General features: G+C 38.5%; 1 protein-coding gene across 3 annotated transcripts in view; it reads left to right on the plus strand.

Moving 5' to 3' along the window:
- The first annotated feature begins 1721 nt into the window (after nucleotides 1–1721).
- LOC134213214 (protein O-mannosyl-transferase TMTC2-like) overlaps nucleotides 1722–13299 on the plus strand; it is a 759458-nt gene continuing 747880 nt past the window's right edge. The window contains exon 1 of one of the 3 annotated variants that reach the window (XM_062691957.1): nucleotides 1722–2530. The gene's annotated coding sequence lies outside the window, so the exon portion shown is untranslated. Of the gene's footprint in view, nucleotides 2659–13299 lie in introns of all 3 variants that reach the window. The other 2 variants (XM_062691956.1, XM_062691958.1) reach the window with 2 other exon arrangements.

The following is a 13299-nucleotide window of genomic DNA, read 5'->3' on the forward strand; positions in this document are numbered from 1 at the left end:
ATAATATTCTTTAAGATCTAAAGAAATTGAAATAGTATTGATAGCATTACATTTTTCAGGTATCCATATGGTATGTTCTTACCATAATCATGGGTAGGACAATGTTTCGACTGTCCTACCCAGGTATTTTCACTTGTCCCACCCACTCACAGCGCCACTGTTCTCAACTAACATACTATTTCTTTCCAGTGCGCTCATAGAGATGCAGAGGGTTCCTCGGACTCTTGTAGCAATGAGTGTCGAACTAATTTCTTCCCCTTATCCTATTTGACTGTGAAGACGTGGCCGACATCGTTACAGTGATAATGGCTTTGGCCCAAGCAGACTATTTAATTGGTGAGTTGAGCATATTTGTTGTTTCTCGGCCTTTCAAGACTAGCAATTACGATGTGTATAGTCAATCAAACAAGGCTAAGGCTAAGCTATCCTTCATTCATTGCCGGGTCTGTTGCGGTTGAATCCATATGTTTGCGTTCCTTTTGCCTTTTTTGGTAACTGTAAAATCTTCGGTAGTCCACATCGTTGAAGAGGTGCCTTCTGAATGCTGACATGTGTGTACTGTGTACAGTTTTTCTTAGAGCCATTCGCTGGCACTCGGACGATGATCAGCCGCCTCTTCGTAGATTGGTTGTTTCTTGAGTGATTCGTGTTCAATAAAACGGGTTGAGAAAGCCATCTTCCAAAATGTAAAATATTCATTACTAACCATTCAAAATCGCTTAACTACGAAAATTGTATAACTTGTCACAGTGCTGTCAGTTCTCCAAAAACATGTTTGGAAGTAATAATTGTAGTAAGCTTCTACTGAAGGCTCGGATTTTAGACAGACCTCCCACCAGCTCGGGCTTAATATAGAATATTTATAGAAATGTACAAATTAAGCCTTTGCATCGTAGTATACGTATTATTATGCTGCTAAATATTCAACCATCATCATTATGTTTACATCAAAGTGTCAATTACTCCCACGTTCAAACGCATCGTTTGATCTCGCTGGAAGGTGTCTTCCGAAAAGCGACAACAGCATCACCTAGTACCAAAATTGAAAAACCACAATCTAAGATTTCTCAGCTGTGGCCATTCTCACCTTTCGGGAGTAAAAATTTACACTCCCAAAACACAATATACCCTCAATCCTTCGTTCTGTCCCATTAAAATCTCTAAAAACGTAACCCTCGTTTGGGATCAGAGATATTCCTCCAAAACAGAGAAATTTTACGATATTTCTCTCAGAAGGTCACCTTTCACACGGTGAGCCGAATCCGATGTGAGCAACATGCTCACCCATTGGGACAAGGCAATTTCGTGCCACCGTAGCCGTCCAAACAATGAAAGTCGTGATAAGAAAATCGCGAATATTATCACCCAAACTGTGAAAAACTCACCACGTGGCATCCTTCTGCGGCGCATGGCGCAAACTCACCCCACAGCGCGAAGCCTTCTCATCCATGTTCGAAATGTTTCGAACTCACTCCGGCAACTCACCGTCGTCACCGCGCTCCATGAACGTGTGAGAGAAAAGCCTCTCTTTCGCAGTTTTCGCTCACCGCCCGACGGCCGCCGTCGCCTGATGCATGCGTGCATGGCGGCGGCGGTGGTGGGTGGTGATGAGCGAATTTTCCCACGAAGGCGCCTTCTCCTGGCTGCTGCCCTCGACAGGACAGACACGGCACACAGTCAGTGGCTGCCACGTTTGCGATTGGTGTGGGTTTTATAAAATCTTCGTGCGATGCGATGGGGCGAGTTAGTTGCAACCGTGTCCTTTTGCCGAACGGAAGATGAAAATTTGTCGCGAACGGGTCCGTGCTCGCGTTGCGGTAGTGTTTTGAAGTTTTCCCCTTGGGTTTTCTGGAATTGGGTGGAAAATCGCGGTGATGGGGAAATTTTTCCCAAAATTGTTCCATTCGTTATGATTTCTGACGGGATTCGGTGGAAATTGGTGGTAGATATCGCGGTACTGGGACGCGCGGACGGACGATCGGATAATTGACGATCCTGGTTGAGTGAACTTGTGAGATTTCCTCGATATCAGTGCGGAGGAAAATATCAAGAAAAGAGCATCCCGTACAGTGCGAAGCAATAAATGTGATGATGGTTGAATGGGAGTCTTGGTGAAAAATTCAAGCTGTGACTTGAGATGAGTAAACCGTGATAAGACAAGTGAAGATTCGAGAAGATTTCCACAGAATCAGCTGGTAGGAGCAGCGCTTCGTATTTTGGTGCGTGTAAATTCCAATGTTTCTGACAAGATGATGGAGTGAAAGGGCGTCCCCACTGCTTTGTTCAACGAAATTGAATGGAGTTTGATGATGAAAAATAACGAGTAAAAAGTGTACCATTGGTGATGGGTTTTAATGTTGGTGTGTGGATGGGTGATGGAGGTTGCTAATGGGTACTGATGGGTGGTGATTGAATCAGAATCATCCACACTTCACATCTGTGAACCGACAATCGAGAGTGGAGGGGTGAAACTAGCGACGATCCAACAGCAAAGTGGAAATATCAAAAGGAAATATGAGACAGCTGAGAGGTAGGGGTTGGAAAGTCGTATCATGTTGAAATAGACTGCGAGGACTGTTATTCGTGCTGATAAAATAAGCGAACTTCTGGAAAATTGGTAGTGAAGGAAGAAATTTACAATCAGTAGACTCATAATAGGTAATGCCAAAATAGAATGATATGAAATCTGAAATAATGATAGTCTGTTAATTATAACCTTTTGAATAAGGTGGCGACAAACCGGGAAGATAAAGCTTTGTCTAACTGCTTTGTTCACCGCAGTTTAAACCGGCGGTCATGGTTGAAACTGTTTTACAGAAAATTAAGATTTGTCTGGAAAACGGAATTCAAACCAAAGTGAAAATGGGAAGAGTGCTAGTTGGTGTATAAAAATCATGTTAATTCATATATGTGGTTCTAACTATTATTTAATCAACCGTCTAAGACGAGTTTAGTACTCTCCATTTAATTCCTCTACGTTTTGTTATCTTTGCAGATACGTATTTCGACCGCAACTGTGTGGTCAGTGTGTCTCAGTGTCTCGCACTTGACTCAAGTCGAGTCAAGTACGAGACACTGAAGACGACCATACAGTTGCGGTCGAAATACGTATCTGCAAAGATAACAAAACGTAGTGGAATTAAATGGAGAGTACTAAACTCGTCTTAGTCGGTTGAATACATTCCACTAAAAAGAGCCTAAAATATTTTTTTCCTATTATTTAATGTTTATTCAATGTACTACGAGCTGAATTAAACTTTAGCTCCTCTTGTTCAAACGGTAATTGAAATAATGGATGAAACTTTATTGTTTGAGAAATAAATGTCAATCAGATATATTGGAAAAAAGTGGCGTCCACTTTCTGACTGTATTTTGTGGACATATTGATATTTCAATTAAGATCGTTATTTCGTATTTATCGAATTCACAACAAAATTTAGATTGATACTGGTGGTGGTTACAGTAATTTGTTATGAAAATAAATTGATACCGCTTTCTTTTTCGCTCATTCTCTAGCGAAATTTTCCTGACATTGCAGCAGCAGATTAGAACTTGCTATTATAATACACAAGACACAAGAAAGTGCATATATAGTAAATTAGAAGAGAATAATTTGTAATTTGTTATTCATTCCACCCTTATTACAAATAATTCGCTTCTTTTTTTTCCGTACAAGATTCTAAATTTGGCGACTTGCTAAATCTCTGTACCGATTTGCTATGTTGCTCGATTTTTACGTTTTTTTGTTATGCAGTTCCAAATCAAAATATTGAGAAATTATAAAATTCATTTGTTTACTTTTATTTTCTGTTACTTCTGCCGATAACTTCTCTGGGAGTGTTATTCTTCCGTGAGTACCTCCAGTAATTCATCCACAAATTCCTTAAAGTTAAATTGGAGATTTTTTATTTCTTTCGTGCGTTCCAACATGATTTTGTTTATGTAGAACTTACGTCTATCTTTACTATACCGGATGCCATTCCAATACAGCGTTGACTCGATTTCGTCACTGTTCGTTTGTGTCTACCCTCGATCTTATTACGCTTTTGTCCACATTTTTTTTGACCCCAAAATTTTGAAAAGTTTGGCCGTCTTTTCTTTGCTTGTAATAACACCGCAAACAACAATTATTTCCGTGACATAATTTCCACTTTTTGTGATTTGTTATGAATAATTCCTGAGTGCCTGTCAGGGATTTTGCAAGTCTTTAAGGCAAGAAATATGGGTACTGTAAGTGCATTTTGTCTCACAAAGGCGTAAACTGCTTCTTGTTTGTCAAATTATTTCAAAAGAATATTTTCCGATTTTGTCACATTCCCTATTTTTTCACCTCAAAATTGCAAACGAGATGAGCCGACCAGGGGTTGACAAACCCGTTAATAAAGAAAATAATAAATTCGGCTACGCAGTCTTGAAGGATTGAATCAAGATGCATATTTGTCCGACGTTTTCGACACGGGAATGGTGTCTTCATAATGAACATAATAATAACCTCTAAATTAATTAGCTAAAAACGGAATATTACTGTACTTTGGAAACGAGAGCGTTATGCTAGCATGGAAGATTTAGAACGTAAATAGCGTCTATTTGACTAAACGGATCTCCACCAAATCTTTTTTTTTTGTCTTTATTATCGAGACTTTCAGCCCGAGGCTGGCTCGTCTCGAAATCCACTAAATCCTTTATCCATTCATTATAAGTACACGTTTCACATTCATCACTGATAAGACCAGAAAAGCTTTTTTCAATACTCCAAAAAACTGTCCGATATTGATGCCTCCGAAGGCTCCCCCAAGGGCCTCCCAACGGACTCCAAAGTGGCCAATATCCCCAGAATCCTGATTTGAAACTAAGATTCACTTTGTACCATAAACCTGATGTTTGATACCCATTAGAGTGGGGCGCAGTTGTATGGAAAAACGCAAACTCCGTTCGATCAAGTAAGCTCAAGGTTTTTCTGAATCGTTTTGGGACCCCAATCAACTGTGCAGCATATGGGCTCAATTGGTTGCGACTTCGCATGCCGCATCGCGTTTTAAGTTTACATGGAGATTAGTATTGGAAAACGTACTTTTTTACATTTTTGTTATTAGAGGCTTCAATTTATCATCAATCACGCGCTCAGTACGTTAGCATATAGTCTGGAAGATGCCGAAAGACTTTGTCGAAGAAGGTACGTACCGTCAAGTCGCCATTCACCGTGCATTTTAGGCAATTAAGCAAATCTTAGAGCTCTCCAAATAATTTAAATTGAAAATTATACTCTCGAACACCGTCACGAACCTTAAATAATTGTTTTAATTCGAATGAAAATCAAAAACTATCTGTTTTTGGCAAGATAGATGGTTGTAGATAATTTCTCAGTGATATATTAGGGTATCCTTTCGCCGTGTTAGGGCACCATTCACCGTGTGGGTAGGTACCCATTCACCGTGCATAAGAACTTTTCATTTAAATTAATTAAAATATGAATTTAAACATTAATTTTAAAATTCGTGTTTTTCATTTAGTTAAACATAAACATGTGAAGTTTATGTACATAAATGACATAATCAAAAGAATTATATTGGAGATGCAGAAATTAATGCTCATTAGCGTCACGTAACTCTTATGCCCAACAAGTCATCCCCGAAAAACCATTGCATCTGCTCAACCTGTACAACTTAATGGCGGTATCATTCATAGTACTCACGATCAAGATTTTTTTATGTGCGCTGGTTATTCCCATCTACTGATGAAGTCGGATAACCTGTACATAAAAAAAATCTTGCTCACGATTTCGATGGCCGGTGAATAGACACAGTTATTTTCTGGGGGATCCATTCGCCGTGCATTTTTATTTGGTGGAGAATGAAGTGTTACCGACATTTTCGGCTTAATTTTATACGTAAAATAAAAAAACAAACCTGACACTTCAATTGCATGGATATTTAGAGGTAAAGAACAATAAAACATTCACTTTTTCCACTGATATTGGGCGAGCGCAGATTATACTTGATGGTTGAAAACAAAGGTGGAATCAGACAGCCGCAGGATGTTAACAAATTCTAACGTCATAACAGCTGTTGGAACAGTTATATTTCACAGTTATTACTCTTTTGAACTCCTTTAATGGTGCTGATGTTGAAAAAAAGTATTTTTCAATATTTTCGTAAACATAATGAAAATTACTTTGAACCCCACGGTGAATGGTGCACCCACGGTGAATGGCGACCTGACGGTAGCTGGTCTACAAAAAATATTATTACGTTTCGAAAATTGATAGTTCAAACCATCTGCAAGAAATCAATGTTTCTGCCAGCACTACCGGACGACCTATGGTCATCGAAGGGCAAAACCCATCTTCCTTCTTGTCGGATTTATTTCTTTGTGAAATGATTCCGGATAGCTCCCATTAGCTCTAAAGCCCTATAAGATCAATTATTTTGAAATAACACTCAGTTAAATTATTGGTCTACGTAGTTCGGCAGTGTTGGAAGAATAAACGATTTTTTGCATACGGTTTGAACACTCAATCTTCGAACCGTTATCACTTTTTTCGTGGACGTTCCAGCAATGTGCCTTCTTCAGTAAAGTTTTTCGGCATCCTTTGGGTTATACTTCAACGCAATGTGCCACTTGGTTTACGATGAACTGAAACCTCTAGTAGTAGAAATGCAAAAATATTTGTTCTCCCATACTAATTTTCATACAAACTTCAAACGCGATGCGGAAAACGAGGAAGCAACCAATTGATCCCAAGTTGTTCAGGACCCAGAATGGCTTCGAAAAATCATTGATTTGAAAAAATGACCATGACGCCCTACTCTAATACCCATATTTATTCCTAATATGGAACGGAAATATTGAACTAGTCATCGTGATGCTGGTTCTCAAATGGTCACTACGAAGAAACCCTGCTGTTGGCCATTTCTGGAACAGGTGTCACCATAATTTTTATTCTGATGTAGTTCCTATCAGGGATTGCAGAAATCGCTCTCAATAGATAACGAACAACGATAAAAGAAAGGCAATAACTGTTCCGAATCATAACAAGCCATGATAACAATTTTCTGAAACTTGCCCCACAGCCCCACAAAGAAGTGATGATTCTCGCTTTGTTCTCGCTCAATTTGTTTTGGAGACCGCACAGCTGTGTAGAACAAGTTGAAATGCATCATCAAAACCAGTGCTCCCTGCGATCGGAGCTTTTAAAATAAAATATCATGAGCTCCCGAAACAATCCTTTATCAACACAGCTTGTGAAAAAAGTCTCTCGCGGTATGCTACATATCGTAAATGTATACAGAGATGATAAGTGATAGACTTTTTCATTATCTTCTGGATTCAATCCCTGGTTCCTATTTACAAATCTAGCGAAATTGTATGAATAAAGATGGATAAGTAACATTTTGTTGGACTCAAATCGCCAAAAAAGAAAGTTGTGGTCAAATTTACTGCATCTGACAAAGTGACCTACCAAAATAGATCCGAATATGAAGACCACATCCCAAGTCTCAGCATCATGGAGTGTAAAATAGCAACATTGCCAATGTCAACAACATTGTCCTCTCTTGTAAATGTAAATGTTGGGACAAACTCAACTCGCAATAAGCGTTTGTCCCAAACTGCAACAGAATAGGACAATGATCGCCTGCCGCGCATTTTGAGAAATAGTCGGTTTCCGATGATGTTTTTGGTTAAATAAGTATCAGTTATCAATGTTTAGACATAAACTTAACCATCTGTTGACATGATTTGTGTTTTACTTCTGAAATATACAAGTTATCGCAGTTTGAAAAGTTTACAACAATTACCTCTCCATGTTTGTTGCAAATAAAATGGAACGCAACAATGTCTTTATCCTCTGCACACGAGAACAAAGAGTTATCGCTATTCTCTTTTGTTGTTTGTTTTTTGCATTTTTCAGCGACAATTACATTCCTTGCTCAGCATGCATTCTGAATTCCTGGATCCGTACCAGTAAAACAATGATAAAACCCTACCAATACGACAAAAACTGACGAAATTGCAGCAATTTGAATTTTATGAACTCAGGTTAATCGAATGTTGATAGAGGATTTATTTCTCCCCCATCCAAAAACCAACAATACCTCGTACTTCGGATTGACTTTTATATTCGGTCTTATTAACATGTATGTTGAATTTCTAGTCTTTTATTAAAGGTTTGTATTTATTTCTTCGTTTTACTTGTCATGGTTCCAAAAAACGTTATAATAGTTATAATGGTTGGTTCTAACACACATTGGGGGTTCTAAAATGCTTATTAAACATGTTCTGGTTTGCCCATCTTATTTCTCTTACACTTTTTTGAAACACATAGAGATTGCCACTATTTACCGGATTAACTAACCAGCTAATGCAGTGCACTGCTAACCACAATGCGGCGTTTTGATTGGGTTCATTACTAATATTCCATACAAGTATGTATTCTAACCTTCGAAATTCTATTTTCATTCTTGATCGAAGTATATTGATAACCCATTCTCTTATAGATTTACCTCTATCGCAAACAAGAATCCTATGTAAATTGTTGTCAGGAACCCCAAAGGTAGAGCAATATGAGTCCGGTAATCTAGGGGAACTGTTCCGATGTCCATCTCACTGTACATATATCCATCTCATCGCTAAACAAAGAAATACGGCACCAAATTCGTCGCTTCTTTTTGTCAACACGCGTGCTCACTGCTGAAAAAAATCACAAAATAATAAACAAACCAAATTCCTTTCCATTGCTTTGTTTTTGATGGGATGGAAATAGGAGCTATGAGATGAAGTGGTAAACCGTTCCCCTACCTATTCCATAAATTAATATTTTTTATCTATTCGGCAAAACGTCATTAAGCAGAAGGTACAGATATGTCTTATCTTCACTGCATATGAAATTGCTACTCCAGTTACTCCAAATTGTCACCCAATCAACCTCGGGATGGAGCTCTTCACATCTCACAGTTACGTTTAACTTACTTACAAAAAAAGTCATAAAGCAATTTTGTGAACTCACACCAATTGTTGCCTTTAACCTCAGGTGCTAGACCTAACCACTCTTTGCCATTTCTTGTAAAATGTATTTTTTGTGGGTAATCCAACAAGTACTCGTCATTCTCAATGTTTTCATTTTTTTTCTTTAATGACATTCCCAACAAATAGAGCTTTGCATTTGGATTCTGGATCTACAAAACATATACCACCTTTGTGAAATGGTAAATAGAGTTGATCTTTGGCGACTCTGAACACTGAATTTTTCCATGAACATCTTCCAACTAAGCTTTTAATTTTGGCTATGTGAACATTACGTGGAGGAAAGATTTGCGCTACACACCAAAGTTTGGATAAAATAAACGTATTTAGTATCCAAGATCTCTGCATCAGGTTTAGATTTCTTGCATCATTTACAATTAAGCGCTGTTGTAAGCCACTTATTAGTTTTGAGTAATTTACATCAATTATCTTTGACCATGTTCTGCAAATAGTAACTCCTAGAATTGTTATTTCGTCGACTTCACGTATAAGCTGAGGACGCGACATTAAGCTGTTTATTCTCAGAAAGCATGACTTTTCAATATTCAACCTAATTTTTGCATACGTTGAAAAGGCAGAGACGATTTCGATCGAATAATCTTTGTAAATAACTTATAGTCCGTATTTAGCATAGGTCTTAGGTTTTCAAGTGTTTGCGAACAACTTTTTTTGGGAATCAATACTATTATTCCGGCAGTAAAATCCTTAGGGAGTGGAGTTTCCTGCTAAGTAGGAAATAAATAAAGCAAATAAATCGTTTTTAACTGTGTCAAAGTTTTTTTTTTTATTAAAACTCAAACGTTAGGCCATCTGGTCCTGGAGATTTTTTCTTCAAACAGGTTTTAAGCGTACTCAAAATTTCATCTTGTGAAATCGGTTGGACTAACGTGTTTACTTCCTCTGAACTGAGCGATTTTGTCAAGTTATTCAGGAGCATTATACTCCGGCAAGGCTTCTTTGAACAAATTTGAATAATGCTGGTGAATTTGTTCAAGTAATGGGGAACAGTTTTCTCTGTCTATAAGCGGGGACAAACTGTTTCTGTGTAAAGTTTTGAAACCTGATTGACATTAATTTCTTCCCCTTCTATTAAAGAACTGCGTCGCTTATTCTACATCGTAAACGGTCTAGTCGTATATTTTCAAGTTCCATTAGTGCATTTCACCTTATATTTACCGTCATTAGGATGTCCGTTACAAAACTAGATCTAAAATTATGTAGGTTAGGCGAAATAAGTTTCAAAATAGTGTATGGAAAGGTCGGAAAAACCGAAAATTTCCACATTTTTAAGAAACATCTAACATTTTGGCGAGGTAAAACGCCCTAGCTGCACTAACCTACAATGTACTTGCGTCTCCACTCACTATCCATACTAGAATGCTGATTAGCCGACGCGTGGTGCTTTGTTTCCTAGGAGCAGCCAGCTAAAAGGCGTTTTGCCTCATGAGTTTTCCGGCAACAGAATATCACCACTTTTTTGAAATGTGAATATTATCAATATGATTGAGATTTTTGACAATTTTTGAATGGCATCAACTAGCTATCTTGTTTAACTGATGCATAATGTAAAAATACTCATGAATAGCGTTACAAATAAGATAATAAAGCAGTGTTTGCTTAGCTAGGGCATATTGCCCCCTCTTCCCCTACGCGCGTTTCAACCCGAATGCTTTGTGGGCGTTCTGCAGGACGGTAGCTTTTCGCACACGTCTATTGGTGTCAGTGAAGTTGTTCGTGCGCTCTGGAAAACTTTCTTCGGTTCGTTCTGCTGCTTCTTGGGTGTATGATCAGAGTAAACTCACGTATAGAAATAACAATTGTTATCAATGAACTGTCGAATTTTCGAATTTATCAGTCGCGTCGTGTCGCATCGCGCGGTCCCGTCTACTCTGGCTTCCACTCTAGGATGACCACCTAACGACGCTGACATCTTCCGCCTAACGAAGGGCTAGCTCTTTTTTCATAATTTCTTACGAATAAACTTTCAGTGCTTAAGGAGTTGCTCGGGGAGACCGGTATGAGGGATCATATCCATTTGTAGATCAAAATTCATCATGCGACAGCTTTTTCTTAGTGGTTTCTCACGAATAAATCTTAAATAAGTCTGTGTGCGGATAACTACTTCCAGAACTTACGGAGTGTCATGGAGGAATAATTCTTCATGTCACGAATAATTATCTGGTAAGTCGATAAAGCACGATATACCTCCGGAAAAATCTGTTAGAAGGAACATTTCCTATTTTCGAGCAAAATTTGTTGTTTTGAACTTCTTGCACTTGTTTATAGATCATCGACCAAAGTTTAATTGCACTGGAATTATGTTTTTCTTCACCACGTATGATAGGTTTAGATACGTAGTACTTTGTGCACAAATTTCGCAAAGCATAAAGGGGGATGAAGGATTGTGCAACCCTTACTTGTTGTGGCATAAAGAGGGGGGATTTTCAATAACAAATTAATCAATTAAAAAAAAAATCCAAATGTTATCTGCATCATTACAATTCCTTCCCATTAAAAAAGAATAAAACATAAAACAACAACAAGTGTTTTTGACTTTCTCGTACACAGTATATGTGTTTGCTCCAAAAACACTCTATTTTAGGGACCTGAAGACCTACACTCCACAGTATTATATACCAATCGACTCAGTTTGACGAACTGAGGTGATGTCTGAAATATAGGAGGGAGTGGTCTCAGTGAACGTTATGGAATTTATTGGCGGCAATCCGGTCTCGTGTTATTTATTGTTACATGGGGGAGAGATCCAAAATTTGGTTTTTTGCTCTACGTGATTTGTGCACAAAACCTTACCAGCCTTACTTTCAATATTGTCCTTTCCTAGGTTTGATGCCGTTACTTCTAGGTTAGATTTTGATTGGGGGTCATTCAAAAATGATGTCACAGGTCTTAAGGGGGACGAGGTCTAAAATTGTGTGACAGTACATATGCTAGATATACAAAAAACGGGGAGGGGGGATGTAGAAATCTGGAAAAAGTAGTGGAAAAGTAGTGCATTGCTACTTGGTCTTATGGTCCCATATGTTTTTGTTGCACGTGGGGTGAAACTCTCGTCTATTGCAGCGTACACATTGTCAAGCAGTTTGACCAACATCAAACATCCACCAAGATCTACCAACAGCAAAACGAACAATCAATTTATTCGACCAACAATATCACACACGAACTACCGAAGCGTCAACTTGAACACCAACCATCAACAAATATATGAGCGTTTGTGCGACTTCACTACAAATGCTCAAACATGTTCGGAGAACTTTGACTCCGCCCGGACAGGTCAAACCAAAATCAAACCGTTTTGATTTTTTTCCAACCGAGCCCCCAACTGTCAAATGTTCGAACAACTGCACACACGGTCAAAAGAGGCAGCACCGAAGCATTTTCTTAAGCTTAGCTTAGACTGATTGTACATATTAAAGTCACTCCTGACGGAATCCAAGTTTCAATGTGCTCGCGTTTTCGGGGGCACACCACTCGATACGGAGGCGGCGCACAACTGTCATTTTTGTTGATTTAGTTTTGCTGCGTCGCAGCATGCGTGAAAAAATAAAAATGACCCGAAAACGCGAGCACTTTGGAACTTGGATTCCGTCAGGAGTGACTTTAATGGTTCTACTCCGTGATTGATCAGAATTGCACTTCGATCCAAGTTAATAGTTGTTGGGATTTACCACCTAATATTTCAGCAGCTCGCAAATGTTGACCAATAACGGCGCCGGCCAAGTCCTTACAGTCAGTTGGGAAAGGGAAGGAATGTTCGTGTGTGCTCATTGTTGCTGCTAGAGACCGAGAATACCTCTGCATCTCCATAATTACCACGGGAAGGAAGTTGTGTTAGTTGGGTTGTTGTTACTTATCATTATTCACCATGGAAAGTGATGTGATCTATACAACTTCTATACAACAGTATTAGCATTTCCTTATCTTGTCCAATTGTTCATCCTTCGCGAGGATAAACAATCAATCGCTCAAAGTGAGCAATTGTTCATTGGAATTTTGGATTATGCGCCCGCTTTATAATTTCTTTAACGTAAGGAAAGCAAAAAAGAAGCGAAATTGAAATTGAAAATAAGGAGATATTCATGGTTGTTCAACCACATTGATAGTAATCAGAAAGCTAATGTTAATCAGCAACTCTTATTTTATCTCAATTTGAGGTTAAAGTTACGAGTTTTTACGAACAGATCGACATTTTTCGAGTTTCGTCTGACTTATAAGCGTTAAATCAGTTCTATTTAATACAGTCATGGAAGGGACTTA

Source organism: Armigeres subalbatus, chromosome 2 (genome assembly GCF_024139115.2).
Source record: "Armigeres subalbatus isolate Guangzhou_Male chromosome 2, GZ_Asu_2, whole genome shotgun sequence".
Lineage (NCBI taxonomy): Eukaryota > Metazoa > Arthropoda > Insecta > Diptera > Culicidae > Armigeres > Armigeres subalbatus.